Source organism: Pan paniscus, chromosome 16, assembly GCF_029289425.2.
Source record: "Pan paniscus chromosome 16, NHGRI_mPanPan1-v2.0_pri, whole genome shotgun sequence".
Classification (NCBI taxonomy): Eukaryota; Metazoa; Chordata; class Mammalia; order Primates; family Hominidae; genus Pan; species Pan paniscus.
This window is the reverse complement of record NC_073265.2, coordinates 76,135,174-76,162,425: the sequence shown is the minus strand read 5'-3', so window position 1 is coordinate 76,162,425 and position 27,252 is coordinate 76,135,174. Positions and strand designations below refer to the sequence as shown.

At 38.8% G+C, this 27,252-nt stretch overlaps 1 protein-coding gene across 1 annotated transcript in view; it reads right to left on the bottom strand.

Moving 5' to 3' along the window:
- The window catches only part of AGBL1 (AGBL carboxypeptidase 1), a 595,764-nt gene that overhangs the window by 62,459 nt on the left and 506,053 nt on the right, over nucleotides 1-27,252 (bottom strand). The gene's annotated exons all lie outside the window — the stretch shown is intronic.

Genomic DNA, 27,252 nt, shown 5'->3' with positions numbered 1-27,252 from the left:
ATTTTTTGTTAATATGCCTTTAGCTCAAAATTATCCTTAGGCAAAAGTGGCTAGCATATTTTGGGGTGGCATATTGTGCTACCCTTCAGGGGCTTCTATATGCATATTCAAATACTCATGGAGGTGATGCATCCTGCTGCTGGTCAAAGGCAGATCTCTTAGGGTCTCACCTTTCCTCTTCCCCCTACAATCTCCCAAAAAGTGAAGAGCACTATGGAGGTTTTATCTCCAGCTGAGGGTGATGGTTCTCTCTTTCCCTCACAATTACTAAGTAGAGAAGCTAGAGTCTGATTTGGGTTGGAAATTTGGGGTTTATTTGTTAAATTCCTTTGAACTGGGCTCAAAACAAAAGGCAATACTCCAGGTGTGTTCTGACCTCTACTGAGCAGAACACTCACAGCCTGCCCCCATTTTAAATACCAGCCACTTGTGCATGCAGGGTAAGATCAAATTAACTTTCTTGGCAGTCTTGTGGTTCTGTTGACTCACCCTGAGTGTACAGTAAACTTCCGCCTCTGAGGTTTTTTCATGTAGCTGCTGCTTTCACAGTATCTTACAAATAGGCTTGTTCTTCTAATAAGAACCTCTTCTCTGGCCTCTGTTGCCTGTGAGTATCATGATTTAAAAAATCCCACAGAAATGTACGTTGTCTTTCTGATTAGATTACCAAGGGGGAAAAAATACCTTGACAGAAAAGGCTGCAATAAATCAGCAAAGATTTCCGCATCCTGTTGTAAATTGCAACAGGATGCAATTCACCTTGTAGGATCTGACATTAACTCTTTCTTCCTGGGATTGGTGAATATTCCTCCCTCTAAGTCTTTCTCCTGATTTGGGGTTGAGTTCAAATTCTAGGCCCCAGAAAAACTGAATGACTCTGCAGACAAAAACATTAAAGGGATCTTTCACATCATCTATATTGAAAAATTCTCAAAACTGAATTTGATTTCCTCCTGGTTTGGTGTTATGGATCACCAGTGGTTGGGGTGTCTGCTAATTTAAGATGGCTGCACATCGCAAATATGCAAATATATTGGTGACACTCTTTAGACAATAAAAAGTTGCTGAATTTAAAGTGTCACAGAAGTTCCTCTAAAACATTGATTTTTATTTTGTTGCTCTTTCTTTGTTCATCCACACACCCTGAGCATACCTATATCATATAGTTTATCATAAACTAATACTTTAATGCAGTGCCCATTATCAAATTGCAAGCTACCAAGAGCAGATACAAGATACAAGTCCTGTTCAATTTTGCAGTCTAGGTTAGTCACAATTTCCATCTTGACCTCACATCAGGATCATCTGGAGGTCTTGTTAAGACACAGATTCCCAGATCCCACTCCTGAGTTTCTGATTCAGCAGGTCTGAAGTGGATCTGAGAATTTTCACTTTTAACATTTCCCAGGTGACAATGAAGCTGCAAGTTCAGGGAGCAGACTTTGAGAACCACTGATCCAGAGCACAGGACAGTGTGAATATCACGACCTCTACAAATACTTTATGAAAGACAAAAGGCAAGAAAGTGGTGGGAAACACAGAAGGAAAAAAAAATACGAGATTAGGGAAGCAAAACATGTGATTAGGGAAGCGAAGTTAAGTACTGATTTTGGACCTACCTTGGAACGTCTCAACAAAGTGTGAAGCAGAGTTTTTGCACTCAAAGTCTAAATCAGAAACATTCCTTTTATTCTTCCCCATAGATTTGCAGGAAATAATTTGGATTTGGTTGTTTCCCATTTTAAACTCTAAACTGTATTATCTAGTTAGTCTAGGGAACTCCTTTGTTTATCTGTTTCTCCCTGGGGCAGAACAGTGAGCAGCCCCAGGCTGACTTTTTTAGCTGTCGCCCAAAGTACATTCCACATTCACATCCAAGAAAGTGTCTCTTCACAACTAAGGGCCCCAGGTAAGCATTTCAAATCCATCATCACATGCTAAAAATTCTAATTTTTCTTGAAGTATTTGATGTTGCTTAATCTTAAACTTTTGTTTACTATCATGTGGACCAAAGAACCACTGGGTTGACTAAGTTTTTCTCTTTCTCAGTCTGCTGTGTTGGAGGTTTGGCATTAACCCAACAGTATGGTGGTAGTGACATTCAACTATCCACATATATCACAACCACAGTGCTGTCATGTCAAAAGAGACGAAATGACTATCTTCCATTGAATGTATTATGCTACAGAAAGAGGAGATCACCTTTTTAAACCGGCAGTCAAATTAAATCCCTAATAGAAAACAATGTTTTTGCCCCTAAGAGACATTAAAAGTTTGATGTTCCATTGGTGGAGATGGGGGGGATATGTAGTCTTTTTGGATGCATAGCTCTGCTACTTATTTGATCTGTGAACTTGCACAAGTGGTGTGTTCACAGAAGCATGGCCTCATCCATAAAATGGGCACAATTAAAGTTAAGATAAAAATTTGAGAGAGGGTTTGTTAAACAGAACACAAAACCCCAGCATACGGTTGGCATTTAATAAGTAGTCGAGGGAAATCTGGATGAATTGTTATGAGTACCTGGGTCGTTTTGCTTTGCTTTTGCTACAAGAGTATGTCGTTTACAAATCTTTCCCCCCCCATCTTTTTGAGAAAGCATGCATTGTTCACCTGGCTATTGTAACAACTCTCACATGACCTCTGTTTGTTATGCCAAGTTATTTGTTAGAATAAATGGATTTTTTAACAAGAAGTTTTCACGAGAATGAGGTGTTTGGGGGAGACAATGCAATGTGTCCTATGATTGAGTTCTATAACCTGGATCGACTAAAATGGTATTAAACCCAAGAATAGGTCAACACAAATTAACTCCTAGAACTACACATACCCTACCCCACAGGTGCCAATACTCCCCACCACAGCTACTGATATAGAAAGCAGTAAATGAAACGTGCATCAGCCCAGGCACCAGACTTCTCTGCCCTCAGCTGTGATTCTCAGCTTCGGTATCTGAAACATCATTTGATGGCTGGTGACCTTTGTGTCTTAGCAACCTAGCAACTTCTGCTTCCTAGGATTTCTGGTCTGAATTCCTCCTCCTTTCTGATTTTCTTCTGTGTGTTCTCTTTCCACCTCTTACTACTTTGCAGAGCCTGAGATCTAGTACTCCTCAAGAGGAAGGCTGGTTTCATCAATCTTTATCCATATACAGGCAGTAACACCTTCAAGGACGTATCTCTCTGTCTGGGTTTGTGTGGGTTGGATCAGACAGCAGGTAGAAAGGGAGTGTAATATGCATTCACAAGAGCCAACCCGCACAGTTTAGCTAAATATGTTTGGAAGCAAAAAAGTCACATACTTTAAAATTATGCAAAGTGTGCTTCCTGTGTCATATTCCATATAGCCACTTTGTGTTTGCCAAGATGCAGTTTCTCGTCAGCAAGTCACTAGCGATGCAAACCCAACTGGAGCAAAAATCACCAACTTGGAAGCCCTGTGATAGGCCAGATCTCATTTATAGATATGTTTCATGATGCTCACAGGGTCCAAACTCATTGCCAACATTTGAAAATTAGGAGATTTTACATTAAATTCAGATTTCCAGCTTCCCTTGAAAAATCAGAAGATCTGTCTTGAGCCCACATTTTGGTATGCAGCAACTGACTGACACTGAATAGCAGCTGTTCTTTTCAATGGGTAGAGTTCTCCGGTATGCTGCCGTCATCCTGCCTGGATACCCGCCAGGTCTCTGCTGGTGAATCCTGCAGTTCAGCATCATGTCATATATAGTGGTCTCTCAGGGAAGGCAGTTCAAGGCCTCCTTTGCTTTGCCTCTACCACTTTATGCCTCTCAGGACCCAAGCATTTTACTTTTCTGTGAGAAGGTTGCAAGGCTATTCAGTTTGAGCCACATTTCTCTGCATAGTGTCTTATCAACAGAGAAAAAAGAACGTTGTGTTTAGGCAAATATTCTTGCTTGCTCTTGCATTCCCCTATTTTAAAAATCTAAGATTGGAAAGTGAATTTGGGGAAAAGGACAAAGAGCAGTCCCTCTTCTCTGCTTTGGTTCTAGCTCGAGCCTGTGTCTAACCAAGGCAAAGAAAGTCTTGCCCTAACATAGTAGAGATTATTGTAGTTTGTGACCAAAACCTTGTAGTGATATTTCTGTTTCTCTCCAGAAACACCTGAACTGCAGGATGAGAAAGGGATAAAGCTGTTCTGGATCTCAAATAATATATCCACATACTAGCAGGATTATAAAATACTGGTTTTAAAAATACTGCATTAAAAACAAATGATGTCACTGTTGTGTCATTACTTGGTGTGAAAGCACTTGTAAATACTAATGAAAATGCAGGCACAGAAAGAAGATAAGACTTGGTTTCAAAGTGGCCCTCCAGCTTAGCAATACATGTTTCTCTTATGGTTTATAGATATCATCTCAAATAAAATAATAATTCATAAACCTTTGACAATATGTCCATGCACTGCCTGCCTAGACTTTCCTTACCCCAGCTTGAGAAACAAAAAATTTGCATAACAATTGTTCCTCTGTAGCACATTCCCCTTGAGATATCAGAAATCAAAAAAGCAAAGCACATCTTAAAACTCAACAATAAGAAAATAACCCAATTTTTAAAAGGGCAAATGACCTGAACAGGCACCTCACTAAAAAAGATATATACATGTCAAAAAGGCTTACAAAAAGATGTTCAACATAGTAAGTCATTAGGGAATTACAACTCAAACAACAGTGAGATACCACTACACACCCAGTAAAATGGCCAAAATATAAAACACCAAATGCTGGTAAGGATGTGGTGTAGAGGGAACTCTCACTCATTGCTGCTGGGAATGCAAAATGCCACAGCCACTTTGAAAGACAGTTTGGTGGTTTCCTACAAAATCAAACATACTCTTACCATAGGATACAGTAATCCCATTCCTTGCCATTTACCCAAATGAGTTGAAATTGTACGTCCACACAAAAACCTGCTCACAAATGTTTAAAGCATTCATTCAAGAGGAGGTTCATTCAAGAGAATGAACCAAGTACATCAAAGATTTGGAAAGTAAAAAGGGCTTGAAATAGAAACCCCAATTGGCTTCCAATCCCCAGATGCACCTGATTCATGATAGCTAAAGCTTGGAAGCAACCAAAGTTTCCTTCAGTAAGTGAATGGATACATAAACTGTGGTACCTCCAGATAATGGAATATGTAGTGTGAAAAACAAGTCAGCTATCAAGCCATAAAAAGAAATGGAGGAACCTTAAATATATACTGCTAAGTGAAAGAAGCCCATCTGAAAAGGCTTCATACTGTATCATTCCAACTATACGACATTCTGGAAATGGCAAAACTATAGAGACAGTTTTTAAAAATCAGTAATTTCCACCAAGGGTTTGGGAAAGGGAAAGAAGGAAGGATGAGTAGGGGAAGCACAGGGGACCTTTAAGGCAGTAAAACGACTCTATATGACACTACAACATAGGATACATGTAATTATACATTTGTCAAAACCATTGGAATGAACAACACAAAGAATGATCCTAAAGTAAACTATGGACTTTGGTTAGTAATACGGATATTGGCTTATCCATTGTTACAAATGTACCACACTCATGCAAAATGTTAATAATAGGGGAAGCTGGGAGGAGAGAAAGGGGATATATGAGAACTCTCTACTTTCTGTTCAATTTTTCTATAAATCTAAACCTGCTCCCCAAAAAGCCTGTTAAGTATCTTTAATCAAAGCATGCTAATTTCACAGAGTTCAAGAGAGGAGGAGTAGGGGCTGGTTCTGTGTCTTGTCTCTAAACACCATTTTACTCTCACTTTATTCTTAACAAGATTTCAGAACAAAACCAGATTAAATTCTATTTAATGGTGAGGTGTTCGACAATTATCAGGTGTCCAATAATGTCAGATACCAACAAACAGCGTCTTTATATCCCTTCCCTGGAGTGTAACTTAGACGAAGATAATTTTGGCCATCTCTCTGTCTTTACTGAATATGTTACTCAAACTAATCTCACACAGAAAATTCTGTACTGTTGAGTGTCCTTGCCAAATTTACCAGGGAGCTCTGTTTCTAAGGAGATTGTGGAAGGAATGTTTTCAGTCCCCCAAATATGCCATTTTGCTTAAACAGAACCACAGTAGCCAAATCTCAGACCTTAGTCTGTAGAATAGAAGCTGATTAATTCAATAACTAGAACACTTTGTCACTCAGACTCCTTTCTTCTTTACTCTTTTTTTTTTTTTTTTTTTTTTTGAGATGGAGTCTTGCTCTGTCACCCAGGCTGGACTGCTGTGGCACCATCTCGGCTCACTGCAACCTCTGCCTTCTGGGTTTAAGCGATTCTCCTGCCTCAGCCTCCCTAGTAGCTGGGATTACAGGCGCCTGCCACCACGCCCGGCTAATTTTTGTATTTTCAGTAGAGACAGGGTTTTACCATGTTGACCAGGCTGGTCTCGAACTCCTGACCTCAGGCGATCCACCTTCCTTGGCCTCCCAAAGTGCTGGGATTACAGATGTGAGCCACCATGCCTGGCTTCTTTACTCTTTCAACCAATGCTGCCTCCTCTAGCCCAGCCCAAACCACACAACATACACACATGCACACACACGTACACACACACACACACTCACATACAGCCTGAGTCCACGTCAGTAAAATATGAACTTTTTGTGATATTCTGAAAAATCAAAACCTGGCTTCAACTGGAGATTGGACTAGCAAAATCAACGTCAATGTCTTAACCTCTGAGGGCAATTTCTGTCTTCCATGTGATGTTAAGAATGAACCAGGTACATCAAAGATTTAGAAAGTAAAAAGAGCTTGAAATACACAGTCCAACTGGCTTCCAATCCCCAGTTGCACCATCATCCTCCATACCAATTTCCCTCAGTGTAGAAGTTAATGCTTACTGCCTGCATTGTATCAAAGGACAGTTTTTAGCTGCTGCACAGATTTGTGCAATAAATCCACAAAGAACTAGATCGAAAAGAAAGAGATATCAGAAATCAAAAAGCAAAGCATGCTGATTTCACAGAAAACTTAAAGATGTAAGATTCTTTTTTTTTTTTATTTAAAAAGTCACCAACAGGACAGAAAACCTACCATGTCTCATTTGTAATGAAAAGGATATTCCTTTAAGAACAGGCTTGTTGCTAAAAGCTGAAGGAATGTTAGCTGTATTTCTTTCAGACAATGTTCTTTACTATCTTCAACTTCCAAATTTGTTCTTTTTAAAAACATTATTCTTCATGTCACCAGTTTTGACTACCACATATGAAAGAAAGGTGAGCTGGGCGCAGTGGCTCACGCCTGTAATCCCAGCTTTTTGGGAGGCTGAGGCAGGCAGATCACCTGAGGTTGGGAGTTCAAGACCAGCCTGACCAACATGGAGAAACCCCGTCTCTACTAAAAATACAAAATTAGCCGGGCGTGGTGGCGCATGCCTGTAATCCCAGCTACTCAGGAGGCTGAGGCAGGAGAATTGTTTGAACCCAGGAGGCAGAGGTTGCAGCGAGCCGAGATCACATAATTGCACTCTAACCTGGGCAACAAGAGCAAAACTCCAACTCAAAAAAAAAAAAAAAGAAGAAAGAAAGAAAAGAAAAAAAAGAAAGAAAAAGAAATGCGAAAATAGCAATCATTGTAATTCATAATAATTTATATATAATTTTAATTAATGGGCTCATTCACCTGCCTATCCAAGTACTAAAAAGTAGAAAAGAAAATTTTGTTACCTGTTAATTGAGGTTGGTATATGTCAACCCGACTGTACAGGTATTATTAAAAGGTAAGGCACATAGAAAATATAGCACAGGAAAAGAAGAGGCAGATAAATGTGTGGTGATCCACAAGCTAGTTCAGCCACTGTGTAATTGAGAATTAACTGAGGAATAAATATTGCCTGGCCCCGGGATAAGAAAACATGGATTGAAATTTTAGCTCTGTTTGTGAATAGATGGGTAACTTTGGCCAAGTCCCATAACCTCGATGAAAATTTAGCTTTCTTTGAAGCTATTAAATGAAAATATTACCTTCTTTCACAGGGTTGTCATGATAAATAATTATAATAAAACAAATAAAAGTGTGTAGATCTGACATATGGTAGGTAAATGATAACTGTTGTTTAATGAGAATGTTAATTATCATCTAATTGCCTACAATTTCATATTACAACTTTGTAATTTTTATTTCTTTGCTTGTTTGTTGAGTTTTTGTTGCTCCCCTAAGAAAAACATCTATTTTAATATCTGCTGAGGTGGCCCCGATGAGTTTGTTAGAAATGGATGTAATTTTAACACAATTTGTATAGGTGGATGGTCGATATGATGAGCTAATGGTGTAAGAAAATGCTTGCCTGAAATTTCACATTGTGTGAATCTTAAAGCAGAAATATTTGGGGATGGCTCAATAGTTCTGTCTCTAGTGGCAGAATCTGAAACACCCTTTTGAAATCTCTGAGGGACAATCTGTCCTCCTTTGTCTTGGAAAAGAAAGTGGAAATTTGCTACTCAGGGGCTATAGTAGAAAAGCAAACAACAACAACAACAACAACAACAAAAACAAATGGCAAACAGACTGCTGCAAATGTCCACAGGGCCCTCTGGGTTCCTTCCACTAAAGGATAAGCTTTCACATTTTTTTTGGCACTTTCAGTAGAAGTAATTAAACTTTGGCAACTTTTGAATTTCACTGTTTCTCTTCTCTTCCAGATGGAGGGGGTGGGAAGAGAGGGAAGAGGTCAGGCTCCCCTTCTGAGAGACTCGATTCAATACTTCTCTCTGAAAACAAAGATTTCTTTTCTGGTAGGTAGTGTGCCAGCTTTATCCCATTTCAGGCAGAATACCCATCTAGAAAGTAAAAGGGATGGGTATTAGAAAATAGGGGGCCAAGGGGGACAGGAAGCCTGTGTCATTGCACTAACCTTTAGCCAAGTGCCCAGATGCTTGAGACGGTGGGGGACGGGGGTGTGGGGAACAACAATATTAAGAGGAATCTTAAATGGATTTTATATCCTTATTCTTAAGTCAGTTTCCAACTATTTCCTAAACAACTACATAATTAACACATAAAAGTGAGATGTTAAAACATGCATCAGATACTGGGTCCTTTGGAGGGGAAGGTTTGTGCTGTAACCAAGGAAATCTGAATTTGGAAAGATACAGTCCAGAAAGTCTACAAAGTAATGTGGAGAAATGGATGATGGTGGGGGATGGCTGAATGTTGAGGGGTAAGAAATCTTGAGTTCTGAGAATAAAAGGAAACCACCTCCTCTAGCTGAGAGATGCCAGAAATTGCCCACATTCAGAATGCATGTGGAGCAATACTGCCTTTATTCTATCATTGCTTTCTTCTGAACTGTAATTGAACCATTTGGCATGGGGCTTCATCTACAATTGCAAGTCAAGTCCACACCCAACAACATGTCAGCAGCCAGGGTGAGAGGCCTGATTTAAGAGGTGTTGCTATTATGAATGAGACCTCCACTGGTCCACTGCTGGAGGAACAGAGATCCTAGCATTCCACTTAGAAGGAAGGCTTTTGATATCGACTTCAAGAGATCAAAGCCATAGCTGAAGTCTCTCTTCCCTCCAAGCCTTATTTTTTTTCTGCTAATGCTTTTAACTTCAGAATTCTCATTTTCATATTCCAAAGACGTTTCCCTAGTTAAGTCCTGATCTTTAAATAATTTCCCATCTTGTTTATAAAATAGAAACAACCCATTCCACTAAATCATGATTATGATTTCACAACCCTATTGTTAACTAGATCATTCATGTATTCCCCACTAGCTGGGTATTTTTCAACCCATTACAAATCTTTTCATATGCAAGGACTATATTAAATTTGACTGGAATTTGCCTAGAAATAGCCCTAACTAACTGATAGCATACCTGGGTTTCATCTCAAATCAAGGCTGTATATTTTGTGACTCTATTTCCCTCTCTTTGAAATGAGGATGAATTTCTTTTTATCAATTTCAATTTCATTGTTACTTGGTAAGCATACAACATCACAGCATCAACAGCTACCATTTATTGAGTACTTAATCTCTCAATGTACTAGAAGTTGTGCTGAGCACTTCACGTAATAATCAAATTTAATCCTCAGAATAATTCTATGAAGGAGGAAACTTTTATACCAACCCCACTCCCACCATACAACATGTGATGAATTAAGAATCTAAAACTCAGACTCATTGTTAGTGAGGATTAGATTTTCTCTGGCAAAGGGATTACTAATGCTTGCCAATGTCGTGATATTTTAAAGAAAGAAACATGGAGAGTAAAGAAGAGAGGGAAGAAGAAAGGGAAGAGGAAAAATAAAAGAAAGAAAGAGAAGGGAGAGAAGAAGGAAGGGAGGGAGAGAACAATTAAGATACAGTAACTACTGATGGCTTACATTTAATGGAGATCATTCATAAATTTTGCTTGTCCAGGTAATCTAGTGGAAAGAGTATATGGTTAAGCCAAGAGCCCTGGGATCTGGCCTCAAACAATTTATTAAGCAGCTATGTGACTTTAGGCACATATTTATCCTGTCTGTCTCCATTTCTTTATCTATTGGATGGAGTAATGACGATAACTTGCCTAAACCACCTCAAAATAAAATAACATGGTGAATGTAGAAGGGATTGGAGAAATTAAAACTGCTATTAAATGGAATGTGTCATTACTGAGGATTCTGCCTAAAACACCAGTTAAAAACGTCTCCTTTTCTTTCCCTTTGTCCTCCATAGCTCACCACTTGTGCCTTCTTCTTAAGTCTTAATTGGCTGGGCAGAAGCTTGTCTGTCTTTTCAGAAACAGAAAGAACCTTACTCGTATCTTTTTAAAAAAGCATTTGTTTATCTGTTTATTCATTTATTAATTCGTTGAATTAATTAACCCACTTGCACCCAACAGAAGCTTGATCAAAGCTTAGCTTTAAAGCCACATTTTTGTGAAATTCACTACCTATTTTCAAGACCTCAATTCTAATTCAGAATATTTCCAACAAATGCAAAATAATTGTATTATTAGTATAAGCAACACATACTTGGAAAGGTAAATATATTAAAAACAAAGTCAAATAATGTATTGCCCCGTCACTTTCAAAATTCCAGGCTGAGGATTTGATAACCCTTAACTGAGTGCTAGCTAAGTCTACAGAAGAATCTTCTCATTATTAATTAAATCTATGTAACTTTCTTTTGACAAAATGACTATCAGAGAGCATACTTTTTCCCTATTATTCCCACCATTTCCTTGACAACAAACAACTCTGTCAACTGTTCTCTCCATAAGGGTCTGGCTGGAAGTTAATGCAAATAAGATGAAATGGAATGGTTGCAGTTACCACCAATCCTAGGGTATTTTAATATCCAGGAGGGTTTTGCAAAAGGAGAAGTTTGAAGAAATTACAAATGGAGTCCAGCAGGCTCTGGACCCTTGGAAAATGTCAGAGCTTACAGGGAATACTGTTACAGACTTCCTCCTCTGCCTTGATTAAATTAGTATCAGCTCTCCCAGGTATACTACAGGAGTGTTTAGAATGTTTAAGATTTAAAATGCTTTGGAACTGTGCCACTGAAAGAACAAGTCAGCCCAATTTTCTCTCTTTTATATTCTCTGATTTTGATACTGCTTAGCCATAAAAGCAGATTCGGGAATTGTTTTGGAGGTGAGGGTAAGGGTAGGAAAAGCAGGGCTCCCCACCCAGATTCTTTCTGATTCAGCTTCCTTTCCTAGGAACCAGTTTCCAGGCTACAGGGATCTCTCCTAATCAATCTACCTAAGGTGCCTTCTGTAGGAAAACAAAAAGCAGATTGTTTGGGTGACAGAGTAAACCCATCCCATACTGCCAGGGGATGACTATTCCCAGAACACAGTCTAGGAGGTATACACAGAGGTGGCTTGACAGGTAGGTTGTCACATGGCAGTTATCAGAAAACCACATCCCGTATAGTCCTTTTGCAAGACCTTTAAGATATTTTGGGCACTTGATGTAGTGGTATTTTGGTACCATGAACATGTATCACCTGTCTGATAATATTTGTGTTTCTGGAAGACTCCATGTGTGCACAAGGTTTAGTGCACAGTGGAGATACTCAAGTCTAATATTTGAAAGAAATAACCATGTCAATGTAATCACTTTCCAGACTAAGCATTCATAGCTCCAGCAGTGACAGGCAACATACTTTCAAAAGTCCTCAGAAATGTGTTAACTTCCTCCGAACCTATTTCAGTTAGTTGACATCCTTCTCCAAGGATGTTGCCCAGAACTGGACACATTCTATACATGCTCAGATCAGTAATAACTGGAAAGAAGCAATTACTTTTTACTATTCAAAAATTAATTCAAAATTAAATCTAAGATGGCAAATCAAGTGTACCACAATTTTGGGACTAAACGTACTGCCAATTTAAGTAGGCTGTATATAATTCAAGGGGTATTTAATAAGTTTTGTTTTCAATATGGGGGTTTTTATTATTAGAAGCACATTCTTCTATACATCAAGCACCTACTGAGCCCTAATTATGATATGTAAAAAAGGTGTAGGATATTGTCACCCAATTTGTTATTAACCAATTGGATCTCAAGCAAAAAATTAGTGTTTACCACAACTGTTCAGAATGAGCATAGAATTGGGGCTGATGATTATCCAAATGGGAATCCATCTGAGGAATAGCGGAATAAGAATTTGGATATTGAGTAAGAATGAAAATTACTGGCAAGGATAGGAATTGATAGCTTACTGGGCCATTGTGGAACATGATATTATCATCGCTTATAGGCACTTACCCAAAGAAACACCAATTTGCCACGCCATTATATATGCATTCACTTATCAATCCATTCATCCACTTCCCATTGCACTTCCCAAAGGATTTGAGGTACTTGAAAGAATGCATAACATAAGTAAATTTAAAACATAAAAATAAAGCCAGAGACAATGTCATTTAAAATAAGAGATTGAGACCAGGAAGAAAAAGCATAAATATAGAGACAATTTGACCCTGCATGATTAAAATGTTCAGTGGCAAATTTGTCCCTGGGCTTTATGGCAGCTAAAAAAAAAAATGGAAACATCTTCAGTTACATGATTCACACAGTCTTTAAAGAGAAAATACAACAAATTTTTAGGGGAAAAACATATGACTATAGAATATTCTCATGGCAGGTAAAACAACATAATACTAGTAAGTGTCCCTTTGTAACCTTTGTAACTCTGGCTTAAAAACTTAGTAAACTTTTAAAAAACTAAGTAAAACTAGGTAAAATAAAGTCAGCTCGGTGTGAAACCAATCACTATTCTCCTGACAGGATTATCAACGTCTCACAAGAATCATTCTGAGACATAGACTCTTAGCATTGAAAGAGACATTAAAGTTAATAATCTATTTCAACCTCACCCTCAAAGCTGGAATATTATAGACTCTCCCATTACACTTGAGAAATGGCTAATCACTCTGGAAAACATTCAATAGCCCACTGCTTTCTCAGGGCAGTCTGCTCCATTTTCAGATTTCTTGTTAATATCAAATTCATCCTTACATTGACAATTCAACAGTTGACCCTAATTTCACTGCCTACAGAACAACAAAATCTAAGTTGCATTTCTATATTTAAATATCATTAACATATCTACAGTAAGTCATCTCAATGTAATATCCTTAGTATAGGTGCAGCCATGTTTTAAATTGACCCATTGCTTGTGAAGACAGTCACAGCAGCGTTCCCAACAGTGGGAAGCATACATATAGAAGTAAAAGCTCTAAAAGAGTGATCCCTAACTCTGGCAGAAGTCATTAAGGATACTACCTCTGCCCTAGATGGAATACAAAATGGTGTCATTTGTTGACAAGAATAGTGATGGACAATTGCATTGCTCTACATCCCTTTTGGGCTAGTCATGGTGGCTTCTATGTCATTGCTAATATTGATTTTGCACTTGGATCAAACAGGCAAAGTAGAACTGGCTATATTTTGCATTAAGGAAAAAGCTACTTAGATCACTAAGGTCAATCTCCATAGCCTCTGGAATTTGTTGTCTTGGCAATTGGCGTTCTTGGGTCCAAAGCATCTTACATGAACTATTAATTGTCATTTTAGTCATAGTGTCAAGACTATGGTCCATTGCACTCTACTCAGAGTTTTAAATGCTTCTTCACAGCTGCTCCCTTATTATATGATTACCATGATGATATAACTAAAAAGTCAGTATTTCATAATACAGTTGACTATGGTGACAATCCTCTAGCAGTGAATATCTGAAACCATGGCCTTCTCTGAATGGGTTAAACACCCCTCATAAGCAAGAAAATGACAAAACCAAGGACCAAAGAGGCCAAATTTACAGACAACAGCCAGACAAAATATGATGATAGAACTCTGACCCACATAGGAAGTCCAGAAAGCTATACCACAACCTCCAAATCAGTCAGCTCAGGATGATCAGGACTATCAACAATGGCAAACTTTCTTATCTTTGTTCCCTCTCTTTTATCTGTTTCAGAACAGACTAGAGAAAGCCAAAATCCTTCCCAAACCAATCACATAAGTTGCCCCACTTCTATCTATCCAGTTTCCCCTTGCCAACAATCTCCAATTAGATCACCTGAAGTTTTTCCCTTTTTTTCACTCATAAAGCTTTCCAAATACCTAACTGCTTCTGCATCTCTGCCAAACACAAGTGATAGTAGCTGACTCCCTTGATAAAGCAAGCTCTGAGTAAGTAGGCTCTGTCTATTCTCATTTGAATATTCTTCATTTATTTCCACAAGACATGAATACTGCAAGTCCATCTTAACTATCCTCTTGAGTTCTATTACATACTGTATTTAGGAGCTATATGCTTAGGAGTTTAACTGCTTTATGGCAAGAGATGTCTTATACTTCTAGTGGTACACTGGTAAACTGGGGCTAGGGGTGATGAAGGGAAAGGGCAGGAAAAGCCCTGATTTGCAGAATTTTCCAATTTCTCTGGTATAAATACCCATACCATGGCCAATTTCAAGCTACCACTATTTTAAAAGCCAGCTCGTAAAATTTCTGAATATTGAACCATCAGTTCCTATAAGCTGGCGTAAGAAGCTCTAGCACATCACTGTATATTTACTTTTTCCAAAGCTTTTAACACTATTTCTGACAGAGTAAATAAAGAGTAAATGCTCAAAAACAGATAGACAGAAAATAGTAGGTAAATAGATGGATAGCTGGCTAGCTAGCTAGATAAGAGAGATGGATGGATGGATGGATGGATGGATGGATGGATGGATGGATGGATATAGGTAGATTAGATAGACAGATCAATAGATCAATCTATCATGGATATATGGACAAAGAAACAAATGGACTGATGGATGGATGAATGGATAAATCCATCTTGCTGTGGAAAATGAGAACAACCTGTCTAATTTATTCCATGTGAATTTATTAAATATCTGTCACATGTTGGTCCATATTTTAGGTACACAATACTAGTGAGCCAAACAGATAAATATCCCTGCTCTTGAAGACTAAATTTTAATAGGAGTACAGGCAATAAATAATAAATATAGTACATAAATTTTATGATATTAGAAGTTGATGAGTAATATGGGAAAAAGAAGAAGGAAAGCAAGGTAAATAGATTCAGAAACTCTGAAGGTGAAGATGAGATATTTATAGTTTTTGACAGAACAGTCAAGGTAGGATTTAGAAACTCTGAAGGTGAAGGTAAGATATTTATGATTTTTGACAAGACAGTCAAGGTAGGCTACATTAGGAGGATGGATGAAAGTTGAATGATGACTTGAATATAGTTGTTAGCCAAGTATATCTCTGGGGAAAAAAAAAGAGAGAGAAGTCCACCAGGTGTTTTCCAGGAATTGCAGAAAACCACAGTGTCTGGAGCAGTGAATGAGGAGATGTACTGGAAGAAGATCGCATAGGTGTGGGGCCCAAGGGCCCTCTGAAGGACTGCTGAAAAATCATTCTCAGAAAGAAGATTAATAGGAGAAAAGGCACACAAAGTTATTTAATCTATATATACATAAGAGCCTTCTGAATGGAGATCCAACCCCCAGTGAGGAACAGAAGTCTATATATCATCTTAAGGTTACAGAAAGAATGGGGACTTGGATCCTAGCAAAAGAGGATATGGGAGGGGGTGGAGAAGAGGACTTTTGTTGAAGGGCAATAAATGATCATTAGGGAGGGCTCATGCAATCCTCCCACCTTGACCTCCTGAGTAGCTGGGACTACAGGCACATGCCAACATGTCCAGCTAATTTTTTCTTTTGTGTGTATGTGTGTAGAGATGGAGTCTTCCTGTGTTGTCCAGGCTGGTCTCAAACTCCTAGGCTCAAGCAATTCTCCTGCATCAGCTTCCCAAAGTGCTGGATTTACAAGTGTGAGCCACCACACCCAACCCCCTAAGATTGGTCTTTTGAGATGTTTTTCAGACTTTGGCTTTCTGGCGACTAACTAACTCCACAGGGATGCATGATTCATAGCTAACTCGTTCTGTGGCTCCCACCCAGAGACCGACTCAGTGCACTAGGATCATTTTCCAGACTCTATGAATTCATCTCCAACCAATCAGCAGTGCCCATTCCCTTGCCCCATGCCCATCAAATTATCCATAAAAACCTTAGCCTCTGAGTTCTTGGGGAGGCTGATTTGAGTAAAAAACTCATATCTATCACTCGGCTAGCCCTGCATTAATTAAACTTTTTCTACTGCAATACTACTATCTCAGTAAATTGGTTTTATCTGTGCAGTGGGAAAGAAGAACATGTCAGGTGATTATAGTCCAAGAAAGAGGTGATGGTCCCTCAGACTCAGAAAGGAGTGAGAGAGACAGGAGAGGGTGAGAGGAGATAATAGTTGATAATATAATGACATGGTGAAAAGTGGTAAGATTTTTGATTTACTAGAAATGTAAAGACAAGAGAATTTGAATTTTGATCAATATAAGAGAGCAAGAAATTCATAGTTGAAGCCAAGGATTCTGAACTGAATAACCAGAAAGACAGAACTGACAGCAACTGAACTTTTAAAAGGTTAAGGAGTAGGTTTTGGAGAATTTATAAGCAGGTGAGAGGAGCAAGTTTTGAAGCATTTGGTGTGGAACATGATGAGTTAAAGATGTCTGTTAGACTTTTAGGTCTGGGGTTAGAAAAAAAGATCCAAGTTGGAGATATAAATTTGGAATTAACAAGATAGAGGTGACAGTTTAAGTTATGAGACTGGTTGAGATTACCAAGGGATTAAGGTTATAGAGAGAGGAGAAGATGACCAAGAACAGAGCTTCACGGCATTTCAACATTAAAAGTTCAGGGACAAGAAATGGAACCAGCAAATGACATCAAACAATAGCAGCCAGAGAGGTCAGGGGAACTCAAGAAAAGGTGGTGTCCTGAAAGCCAAGTGAGGAAAGAAGAAAGTGACCAACTTAGTCAAATGCTGCTGATGGATCAAGTGAAACAAGGACGAAAGACATACCAACTGATTTAGCAAAGTGGAGGCAATTAGTGAGGTTGGCAACAGTAATGTTATTCGAGTAGGCATAAAGGCCTCAATAGAGTGGGTTTAAAGAAAACGAGAGTGAGTGTACAAGTAGTGAAATCAGATAAATAGTCATGAGTGTATAAAATGAAATACTCTGCAGTATTCAGGTGTATTTGCTGATGTAAAACTATGTTCCAATGTATGATTGAGATTTTAAAAAATAGATTTTACTTTGTACTATCCTGGTAGTGAAGGAATATCATGTAGCATACTAACATGCTCTCAAATTACAAATTTTAACATTGAAATAAATTTGGAAAACAGAACAAAACAAAGATATTTAAAGGCACTGAAGAGTGACCAATAGCCTTATATCATTATAAAAAGCATTCCCACAAAGAAAACTCCAGGTTAGACAGCTTCACTGGTGAATTCTATTAAATATTTCAGAGATGAATTATAGCAATATTCTTCAGTTTACTTAATAAAAAATAGAAGAAAAGAACATTTTTATTACATTTTCTGAAACTAACATTACTTTGTGAGCACAACCTGACAAAGATGTTACCAAAAAAGAAAATTACAAATAGACCTCAAAATCAAAGATGCACTAATCTTTAACAAAATATTTGCAAAATGACTCTAGCAACATATGAAAAGATAATAAATCATGAACAAATCTGTTTTATCCCCGGGATGCAAGCTTGGTTTAAAAATCAATCAGGGCTAGATGCAGTGGCTCACTCCTGTAATCCTAGAACTTTGGGAGGCCTAGGTGGGAGGATCACTTGAGGCCAGCCTGGGTAACATAGTAAGACTTCATCTCTATTAAAATAAAAAAAATAGCCAGACATGTGTGATGGAGTGCACCTATATCCCATCTACTCAGGAGGCCAAGGCAAGAAAATTACTTAAGCCCAGGAGTTCTAGGCTGCAGTGAGCTATGATTGCACTGTTGCACTCCAACCTGAGTGACAGAGCAAAACTCTGTTTCAAAATTAAAAAAAAAAAATCAATCAGTGTCACACAAGATAAAGAATCTCAAAAACATCAAGAAGAAGCAGAAACAGGAACACATATTGTATGATTCCATTTATATGAAATTCTAGAAATGAAAAATATAATCTGCAGTAACAAAAGATTAGTCGTTCCCTAGAGCTACAGATGAAGGATTAACTACAAAGTAGTAGGAGGGAACTTCTTGGAATATTGGAAATATTTTGTATTTTGATTATGGTTAGTGATTTCAGTGGTATATACTTTGACAAAACTTATCAAACAGTACATGTAAAGTGGGTGAATTTTACTGTATATAAATTATATGCCAGCGAAGTTGATATAACAATTAGTCCATGCAATTTATCTATTAACTGAATCATGCAGAAAAATAATGAGTCCCATGCCAGGTTTCTCAATTCCCAGCTGTTGAAGAAGACATTTAAAAATATGAAAAACAGAAAACTTAGAACATACTCTTTAGTGTTAAGCTGGAGATATCCGTATGCTCTCATGGTTAAATAACTGCTGTCTGTATCTCCTGTCTCCTAGGTCTGTCTGATGAGACACATCAGTAGCAAGGAGCACACCAAATCCACAGATCTTGGTTTCTAAGTTCTTTTCTCAAAAAAAAAAAAAATCTAAGGTTCCTTGGGACAAGAGCTGATTACACAAGTTGGACAGAGAAAGTACAAGGTTAGTAAGAAACATTTTGTGGTGCCAAGAACTAAAAAAGTGCTCACAGAATAAGGACATGTCAAAAGGAAAAAGCAGCAGCATGAAGGGCCTCCCTGTGACCACACTGGGGCAACTTGAACAATAAAATAAATAATGACACTGGTAGACTATAACCCATTGATGAATCCATTAATCAGTACTGCAGAGAGAGAGCAAGAGAGAGGATAGAGATAAAGGGAGAGGTTTTCCCTTGTCATAGAATGATAACTAGTAAATACGAAGTAATGATAAAGTTAGAAAATCCCAAGGGGATGTTAAACCAGTGGTTTTGTTAGATCAGGTAGCTAGGCAGATATAAGCAGGGCAGGAGATGGTCCCGCACCCCAGGAATGTCAAGCAACCATCGGGTGTTGGTCTGGCATTTGTTATACTGTCTCTCTAAAATAATAATTAGTTACAGCTGACACCAGGGAAAGGCAGTCTCCCAAGATAGAAAACACGTGAAGCTGGTGATCAGAAGCACTCTGATAAGATCTCAGAAGCTGGGTGAGTGGGCTCAAGCATGTCTACTAAGAGACAAAATGGCAAAGTTTAACTATTATGCGACCTTCCTCTAAGAACACTCAACTGGTAAGGGAAAAACGCTTCTAATGAGCATGGCACAACTTCAGTAAACACACTGCACACACGGCCCCTCCCAAGTGCTGGCAGGCCACTGTGCATGTGCACAGTGCACCCCAAGGGAAAAATCAAGGGAAGAGAAATGGAAACTCTGGAACCATGCCAATGTACAAAACAAGTTAAGGGCCAAACAGCACACTTGGATCTCTCAAGTCTCTTGCTTGGCCTTCTTCATTTCATTCCTGCTCTAAAACTTTTTAAATAAACTTTCACTCCTGCTCTAAAACTTGCCTTGGTCTCTCCCTCTGCCTTATGCCCCTTGGCTGAATTCGTTTTTTTCTGAGGAGGCAAGAATCGAGTTTGCTGCAGACCCGTTGGATTCGCAGCTGCTAACAGTTTGATAAGAAATAGGACATTTACGTGGCCCCAGAGTATTTCCCCAAAGGAAAATGACTCATTACAATGGGAGAAAACAGTAACTTTACAGTTGAGAAACCTGGCAGACAACACTTCAACCAAGTGATCAAATTTAACATCACCAATATTGGGATGACCAGCACTATGTACCTCCTGATATGATGCATTGAGATGGGTCTATATTACTTCTGTGGTATTGTGATATTGTAAAATATATATTTGGTCCTTGACCTCATTTCCTGGTATATAACTTCTAAAATCCTTAGAATCTCCACAGTGATGTTTTGTATGTTAATTATTGACTGGTGACTGGCAGTCCCTGGGTGGCTTCAGGATGGCAGCTGGTCACCCGAAAGACCAAGATACAATTAGGGGGTTGGGATCTTCAACTCCACTCCTAACTTTTAGGGAGAGGAGAGGGGCTAAAGGTTAAACTAATCAACAGTGACTAATGGTTTAATCAATTGTGCCAATGTAATGAAGCCTCCATAAAAACCCAAGAGGATAGGATCTGGGGAGCTTCTAGATAGCTGAACATCTGGAGGTTCCTGGAAGGTGGCCCACCTACAGAGGGGATGGAAGCTCTGTGCCACTTCCTCCATACTTCACCCTATGCATCTCTTCATCTATATTCTTTGTAATATCTTTTATAATAAACTGGTAAACACAAGTAAGTGTTTCTGTGAGTTCTGTGAGCCAATTTAGCAAATTAACTGAATTTAAAGAGGTAATCATGGGAACCCCAACTTCAAGCCAGTGGGTCAGAAGTTCTGGAAGCCTGAACTTGTGACTGGTGTCTGGAAGTGCCAAGGGCATTCCTGGGGACTGAGCCCTTGATCTGTGGCATCTGGCACTATCTGTAGGTAGATAGCATCAGAACTGAATTGAATTAGAGGACATCCAGCAGGTGTCCAGTGGTTGGTGTGTGTGGAAAAACCCTTACTCATTTAATCACAGAAGTATTGCATTGATTGTTGTGTTGGGAAAGAGAATAGGAAAAAGCTCTGAGTTTGTATTTTTTCTCCTCAGAGGTACACTTACCAAAGATGCATAAAATGAATCTAACAATGAGAAAACAATCACACAAATACAAATTGAGGGACACCTTTAAGCGTCAAGGTTAAGAGAGATAAATGATGAGTAAGTATTCTAGATTAAGTAAACTAGAGAGTGAACTAAACTTAAAGTGGAATCTCAGACTGGATTCAGGAGAAGGAAAACACAGCTATAATGTACATTATTGGGACAATTGAGAAAAGTTGAACACGAACTCTGGATTAGACAATCATACTGTATCAATGTATATTTTCTCATTTGGTCATTTTATTGTTGTATGTGAGGAAAATAAAAGTGTTTTACACCAGAATATATTTCTTTGACATATTTTGAGATGGCTGTCAGAGAGCCAGCAAATAAAAGTAGCTCTGCAAAGCTGTCTTTCCTGGGGGAAATTTACATCATCTGTAGGGAACCTGCATTTATACTGCCAGGCCTTCTCCCTTGTCTGGATCCAAGAAAGATTAACTGAGAGTCTGACACCTTTAAAGGTCTCAAGGAAATATTTACCATCTCTATTGTCTCTGAGGGTTGCTACCTGTGAGGTTTCATCTACATAACAAGACCCCCTTTGCAAGCTGTATTAGTCTGTTCTCACACTGCTAATAAAGACATACCAGAGACTGGGTAATTTATAAAGAAAAGAAGTTTCATTGACTCACAGTTTAGCATGGCTGAGGAGGCCTCAGGAAACTTACAATCGTGGCAGAAGCAGAAGTAAACAGGTCCTTCTTCACATAGTGGCAGGACAGAGAAGAACAAGAGTGAAGTGGGGAAAAGCCCCCATATAAAACCATCAGATCTTGTGAGAACTCACTCTCATGAAAACAGCATGAGGGTAACCACCCCCGTGACTCAATTACCTCCCACAGGGTGTCTTCCATGACACATGGAGATTATGGGAACTACAATTCAAGATGAGATTGGGTGGGGACACAGATAAACCATATCACAAACCAAGTCTCCTCTTCTCTCCCTCCCATAATGTGTTTTACCAATATAACCTATTTTTGGCCATTGTCCGAGCTCCTATTCTGTGTGTAGCCTCAAGATGGTACATAAGCTTTTGCAGCCCACTGGGGAGGCCAATCACTCTGTGGTTCTCCCTGTGCACACAGTAATAAACTGGATTCCTTTTATCTTATTAATCTGCCTTTTGTGAATTAATTGTTCAACAAACCCTCTGAGGGCGAAAGAGAAGTTTTCCCTCTGCCCCTACATATGTAAGAGAAATATTTTACTGCAGCTATACAAGATAATGTCCTTGTTTTTAGGAAATGCATACAGAAATATACACTAAAAGGGCATGATGTCTCCAAACTACTCTCAAATGATTACAAAAAATATGTGTGGACAGATAGAGAAATGATAGATTAGATAAAGAAGTAGACTAATAGATAGGATGGGAGGGAGGGAGGAAAGGAAGAGGGAGGAAGGGAAGGAGGAAAATTATAAAATAAATGGGGCAAAATGCAAACCATTTGGCAAATCCAAGTGAAGAAAGCAAAGATCAACTGGTGATCATCAAGCAAGCCATCCGGAGGCAAAACTTTTTATCTGAGGAATTTGAAGTAATTGGACTTCCCTAGTATCTAAAGCAGGCATCTGGTTCCAGGTTTCTCTACCCAAAGTTTATAAGTAATTAGAATTTCTATACATCTCCAGAATGCATGCATATAGAATCTTATTGTGCAACCCTTGCTGACATTAAGGCACAAAATGTCTACAAATTTAACCATTTATCATGAGCTATGTGACTAACATGATCCAAATTACCCTTAAGGTCCCACTTTAAGTTCCATAAATACCCCTAAGCAAAAATTCATCATGGGGTGGTCAGCCCTCTCTTGCTGAGATGCCCTACTGCACTCTTCTGCAGTATACTTTCTATCTATAATAATAATAATTTCCTTTTCAAACCTACACAGTCATCAGTAAATTCTTACCAACCTGTGAGTTGATCACTTTCTGATGCCAGGGCTCTGACATCTCATCCGGCACTAAGTAATGAGTACTTCATTCTGTTCTAAAATCATACCCAAAAACAGATTTCAAATCAACCATCATAAGTTATTCATATTTAAAAAAAATTTTCATCCTTCTGTGTCCATGCACACAGTGTATATATACATATATATATATATATATATATGAAGATTCTGAAAAGATACACATAAAAAATAAAAATTGTGAAAGATACATGAATGGGAAATGTTTAATATTCTTTAGATCTTTTATGATCAGCATATTCTCAGTCTTCTCAATAAACATTGCTAACACATATTTGCCATCAAAGAAATAATAAAGGCTTAACAGAATTCAAAAGACACTTGCTTCAATTTCCTCTGAGGAAGAGTCACTATCAATAAATATGGGTTTCTGTTCAGTTCTTGCTGCCTCCTCATAGGGTCAGCTTTAATTCTTCCCCAAGATGGAGACTAAAAACAAAGCTTAGTCATGCTGCAAACAGAAGATTCCGGAGTCAAACTCTGCTTCAGAGGTGAGCCTGCTGTGCTCCATCACAGAGGCCCTGACACACACTCCAGGGGTTGGATTTGATCAGGTTGTGGTTGCCATGACGTCTGACTTCAGGCAAATGAGTTCTATGTGCATATGAGCTTCAGCCTTATTAAAAATGTTGAAAAGCCAAATCCCACAGATCCCAGCACTCCCTGCAGCTACTTCTCCCTTGCAGGACACAGCAGGCAGGCCAGTCCTCAATGGTTACTGCTGCCAGTTTTCTTCTGGTAGGGGCAGGAGTGGGGAGGCATATCTCGTTGTTTAGGACAGTAGAATTACTACTGGCTGAATCCTCTCAGTCAGTGATAACTGGAGGAGATCAACTGTGTAAGAGGGCCTTTGATAAGACCTGTAGGTGATCAAGGCTCCCTAAGCATAACTTCTTTATTCCCATTCACATTTATTCACACTCTGTAGAGTAGCCAACCCAGGCTCATCCTGATTTCAAATATCATAATATTGTATTAACGAAGGTATAATGCAGAATTTTAAAATTCTCTTCATGAACTTTATTCTTAAACCCACAGGTAATTTTCTAACTGTGCAATTAAACATAAGCATTACTTATACCTTTACATAAGTTTATATTTAGAATAATGAAGAATAGTGCCAGCATATATGTTAGTTATTAGTAATCCTTTCCATGTAAATGCATACATATACAAAGCAGTTACTTTTTCAGAGACAGGTTGGGGTCTAAAAGACAACTCTGGGTTCATAGTGAGTCGTTGGAGCCTGGGGAAGAACTAGAAGCTTCCTACTGTGATATGATACTTGCTTTGTGATTTTGATCCTAATGGTCCTCACCCCTGGATGTAACACAGCTCAGCAGCTGTTGTGTGATTACTACATGGGTTCTCATGGCAGCATCTTCCCTGTCTTGGTCACTTTCTGCGGTTGTCTGTGGGTACTCTGACTTTAATCAAAACTTATTTTTTCTGTCTTCTGAGTTTCTCTAAATTGCTGTACTTTTAAAGAAAATATATACTAAAAGGTACACACCCTCACTACTCTAAACTGAATGACAACTGAACATTTCCTGCAGCAAACCCAGTGCCACTTGGCTTTTATGCCTTTGCTTATACTGTTCCTTCTTCCACGAACGCCCTTCTCCCACTTGCTGCCTATAGAATTAGACCTACTTTCCCAAACTGTAGCCAACACAAGCCCCTCCATGAAGCCTTTTTAACACCCAAATTTGGAGCAATCAAATATAATCTCGTCTTTCTCCAAACACTGAAACCATGCTGCCACAGGTGAGCTCCGATTCCACCTGCCTTGCTGCACAATTGCTTAGTACTGCATATCCTTGCAGCACTCTGACAGGAGGCCAAGGAGCATAGAGGTCAGAGGAAAAAGAGACAGCAACCCAACTTAGTTTGAATCCCTGATTCCTCACTTCATTTCTGATTTTAGATAAATTATTCATCCTCTCCGTGCCTCAGTTTCCTCATCTGTAGAAGGAAGATAAAAACAATACCTGCTCATAAGCTCATGGTGGGAGTAAGCTAAGACCATGCCTGCAGTGTGCTCAGTGAAGCAGAATAATTTAGCAGTAAGGAGAGAAGCCTCAGTTGCAAATCTGATGGGTTCTAGTCCTAACTCTTTAAACGTACTGAGGAATGGACTCTGACCTTTTTACTTCCTCATATTCCTTTCTAAGGGGCCTGGGGTGTCATGCCTCACAAACCCTTAGAGATCATTAAACAAGTCTTTTTTGACCCAGTATATTGTGGCCTACTTTTCAACCAGACTCTAACATGGCATCACATGACAAATAACAGACCCCCCTTAACTTGAGCATTCCTTTCTATTGACCCCAAGTTTTTAAACGAAGCTTAACTCTTTCAACCAAGTGCCAAATAAATAATTCCTAAACCTTCCTATGACTTATAAGCTCCCACTTCGAGATGGCCTGCCTTTTCAGACCAAACTATTGTATACCTCCCAGGAATTTATTTATGATTTTACCTGCAATTCTTATCTTCCTGAAATATATTAAACCAAACTGTAACCCGACTGCTTTAGGTGCACTTTCTCAGGACCTCTTGAGACTGTTTCCCTGGGCTGCTGTCACTTACATTGGCTCAGAATAAAACACTTTATATATTTTCACGGAATTTGGTTTTTCTGCCATCATTACTCTCTGTGTAACCTTGGACATGTTACTCGACTATTCTCTGCCCTCATTTTCTCATCCTAAAAGGTATATGATAAAAATAGCAACTACCTCATAGGTTTACATTGATAGTAAATATAACACATGCAAACATAAGAACAAATAGTAAGTTCTAATAAATATTACGATTTATTATAAGAGCCACTCCAAGCAGGTAAACTAATGGCAAACACTTAAATAACATTACTTGTTATCATTCAGTTATGAATGTTTTTCAGGTGTCCCTAGTACCTTGTCTAGATAACTGAGAATTACAGGCTAGGAGAGAAAGAGATAGAGACAGAATGAGAGAGTAAGCAAGAGAGAGAGGGATTTATTATTCCTTCCTCTTCCCCTTTCTGACTCAGTTTTAGAAAGCATTATCTCTCAGATGAGAATGTTCTTGCCTGTGAAGCTGAATCTGAATTCATGGTTCTATTCGGTGCAGAGGCATGCCGACAGGCAGCATGCCTGTGTGTCTAAATAGGCACTGAACATCACCAAAGCCCTTGTCACAGTGAAAGCAGCAGAATGTGGAGCATGGCTAGGTATTCTTCATCATTTTCTTCCTGCTTCATCCTCACAGTCTGTCTAGAACTCTGAGCTCCTTGTCTCACCATTGTTATGAATTTGCTAATTATTCCTTTCAATCTACTTTGAATGCAATTCCTGGATTTCACACCTAGTCTCGTCTGTGCAACTTAAATAACCAAGTGATGACAGAGAGAGCCTTCCAACAGAAAACAGTTCCTGGACTCCTTCAACCTTTTTTTCTCTAACCCTTAGTTTATTTTATGTTTAAAAGGAGTGGTGTCCAAATAGCTCAGTCAGGTAAGATGGCTCATGCCTTTAATCCCAGTGCTTTGGGAGGCTGAGGCAGGAGGATTGCTTGAGAACAGGAGTTCAAGACCAGCCTGGGAAACATAGTGAAACATATCTCTATAAAAAAAAAAAGTAAAAAAATAGCTGGGCATCATGGCACACACCTGTATTTCCAGCCACTCGGGAGTTCAAGCTTATAGTAAGCTATTATCACACCACTGCACTCCAGCCTGGGCAGAGACAGTGAGACCCTGTCTCTAAATAAATAAATACATAAAAAGAAAACAATAAAATGAGTTCTGTATGTATTTGCACACTTGAAATCTACTGATTTTACCTTCACTCCTTTTTTACTCTTATCTTTGGCCAGCATTCTATCTTCTGACTCCGTCACACTCCAGCCTGCTTCCAATCTCAAAATTCTGGGGCATTTGCACAAATAAAACTTCCAGTTCTGAGGAAGTACTAGCCAGAGCAATCAGGCAAGAGAAAGAAATAAAAGGCATCCAAAAAGGAAAAGAAGAAGTCAAATTATCTCTCTTCA